Source organism: Trachymyrmex septentrionalis, unplaced genomic scaffold (assembly GCF_001594115.1).
Source record: "Trachymyrmex septentrionalis isolate Tsep2-gDNA-1 unplaced genomic scaffold, Tsep1.0 scaffold118, whole genome shotgun sequence".
Taxonomy (NCBI): domain Eukaryota; kingdom Metazoa; phylum Arthropoda; class Insecta; order Hymenoptera; family Formicidae; genus Trachymyrmex; species Trachymyrmex septentrionalis.
The window spans coordinates 277886-281119 of record NW_017304310.1 but is presented as its reverse complement, the minus strand read 5'-3'; positions in this window follow the sequence as shown (position 1 = coordinate 281119).

The following is a 3234-nucleotide window of genomic DNA, read 5'->3' as shown; positions in this document are numbered from 1 at the left end:
CCAAACACGCCATTTTCCATGGCGCCGGAAATATACCCTCCCTGAGGCATGCCGTAAAGCAAGACGTCCACAGTCGCGTAAGAACAACCGAGGTGCTCTTTACAACTCGGCCCGATATCCCATCAGGGCCCGGAGCCTTACCGAGATTTATCCTGGCAACAGTTTCGGAGACCTCCTCCTCAGTCACAGCCAGGGCCTCATCCCACCCAACGAGAGAAGGATCCAGATCGAGATCCCTCTCCCCGGGCGGAAACAAAGCCCCAACTACGCCCCTCACCACTACAGGAGGAAGAGACTCCACTAAACTGGATGCCTCAACACGCAGCTTGTCGAGGACAATGTTATACGGCATACCCCAGAGATCCGCATCCAGCGTTTCAAGCAGATCCACAGAATCAGCTTAGATCTTTTAATGGCGCCTCTCAGTAATTTCTTCGTCTCACGTAGATCGCCCTAGAGACCCCGAACCGTTTCAGAGTCCTAGTATTTACGACGCTGTCTTATAATGCGCCTTCGGATATGCACACATCGAACACAGAGATCCGCGATCATCGTTCCACCAGTACACTGATGATCTACCGGCAGTTTTCAGTTGTGGCATAGCGACACCCGAAATCTCTTTCAGCGCAATGTCTATCTTATCAGCCAATTGGTCCGCCGACATGTTCCACTGAGAAAAGGAAGGCCATGCCCTGACGTTGGTCGCCGCGCACAGTAGGTCCATGTCTATTTTTCCACCACATCACCGAGGAAAATGCTTCCCGGCTGCGACCCTTCTAAGGGGGCCCACTATTCGTTCTTGAACTTCATGAACACATACCGATGGTCCGAGAGGGACTCAGTGTCTACCGCCACATGCCAGTCACAAATACTTCTGGCAGCCGATGCCGAAACCCACGAAAAGTCCACGCATGACTCGCCTCGCGGGTGCACACACGTGAGCACGAAGCCTGAATTCAGGAGAGTCAAGTTCAACCCAGCCGGCTAAGGTTCTCTCCCTGTGATTTGCGTTACCTCTATCCCACGCAGGAGACCGAGCGTTGAAGTCCCCTAATATAAGCAGCGGTCTTCGATCGCAAGATTGAATCCGCATACTCAGGTCATATAGATCTCTCTCGAAGTCTGCATCTTGCAGGTTGGGGAAAAAGTGACAACTAAAAACAAGGAGTTTTTCCCACTCAACCGCTACAAAGCCTTCTTCTCTGAAGAGAGGCGAGCATGGAATATCCACACTGGAATAATGCCACACCAAGGTGGCAGTCAGCGGAACGTCGGAAGAAAAGAGCCACCGTCCCTCTGCAGCAGTTCGTTTCGCGCAAGTCTCAGGACACTACAGCCACGCACTGTTTAGGCCTCCCCTACCGGACCTCAATGGGTCAACACGAACGTCATTCAGTAGTGCCTTTCCATGTGCCGCAACAACAGCCCGTATCTCCTCGGCCGTCACCGACTCGTCCAGATCGAGGAAACGAAATTCGATCCTTCTGACCGGACGAACCATCTTCACTCCTGCTTGGTCCTTAAAGAGGGAGTTCAATTTTTCGGCTAAGGAATCCGCCTTAGTACCTCTCCTGGAATTTCCACCAACAAGCCGCCATCTATGCGCGCCTAACCCTGGTATCGGTGATGTCCAGTGCCTCTAGTTGAACGCTGGTCCTCGCCTCACCCATTACCTCCGCGTAAGACGGGCCACCCTCGTCACAGCGGATCATCACCACTGCAGAGCTCCGCTTTCGAGTTCCCGCGCGAACAGTCCGTTTGGGAGGAACCGTGGTTCTAGCCCCAGATTTGGGACGGACCCGAGGATCCTTCCCGGAAACCTCCACATCCCGAGTCTTCCGTGTAACCGCGGAGAAGGATAAATCCTTCCTCACCTTTCTCGCACCACTGGCGCTGTCCGACGCCACATCAGAGACACATACAGGTACATCACTACCACGATAAACTGTCCCTCCCTTTTCCTTTTTCTTCCTTCTTCTTTTCCCCATTACAGGATCCCAAGGCTCATCCTTCTCGGGACCTGAGGAAGGAGGCCAGTCCGAATTGTCCTTCCCCCGTGGATCAGTATCCTTCTGTACGTGGACCTCAACAGGAAGCACAATCCGACCCTTATTGTCGACCAATTTCCTCCGCACAAATGGTTCTTCCGGCAACGTCCTCGAGACTCCCGAGACGGAGGACGACGCGCTAGCGGGATATCCTCGGTCGCACGAAGAGCAGCCCTGCCCAGAGGAGAGGCGTGCAAAGATCGATCAGATTTCCCACGCTCTTTTCGCCCTGGCGCTTGATAGCCAAGAAGCTCCTTCTTTAGGATCTTGACTTTCTCATGGAGACTGTCTCTATCCCTTTGGATAATCTCTATTTGTTTCTTGAGCGCGTCCACTTCTCGCTCAAGCTGGAGGTCCGCTAATTATATTGGCTGGTTCCTGAGTCCTAGCCGAGTTCGCCGCTGCTGGACGGCCTGTTTGGCCACTTCAACTCCGACTATAATTTGCCGACGTAAATCACCTTTCATAGTCGAAGTTTTGCATTGTGCGCTGCTTGCCGCATCCAACACACTAAGAGTCTCCGTCATAATGGTCTTGGAAGACATCTGCGGAAACAAATAAGTAACTTCCTCCACGGCAGTCTTTTGCTTGGAAGTCAAGGAGTCGTCAAGAGGACACTCTTCCAACTTCCTCTTCTTGCCAGTCTGTCTGTCCTTCCTGGTGATCTGGAGGAAGTCAGGCCGATCCAGCATATCGTCATCGTAATCGTCCATCCTTGTGGCGCTTATTTTAGAGAGGGATTTAGCCCCAGGGACGTTACATCTCCTCACCATTTAACGTCACTTAGTCACTTCCAAAAGTTTGTTCGTATATACAAACACTATTTACACTATATACACTATGTACAATGTTTAAAAGTCCGTCCATACAGTCTAATCACACAGTTATTAGCGTTCATGCGCTCCCCACTAGGCCGCTTTTGGATGATTCACCCATTACCCATTCATCTCGTGGCCGCGCACCTCTACCACTAGACAGGGGGACATTTTATAGAGGACCCAACTCGCCGTCCGAGAAGTTGGGTGCAATCTCGGACGCTCGGTCTCTTCCATGGTGCAAGAAAAGAGATTACGAGAGCTCAGGCACCGCGGGTTCGCTAAATCCGTAGTGGAATCATATCGAGATGCGACCGAAGAGATCGGACCGCATTCGAGATGATCCCACTCCCTGCGGGACAACCAATCCA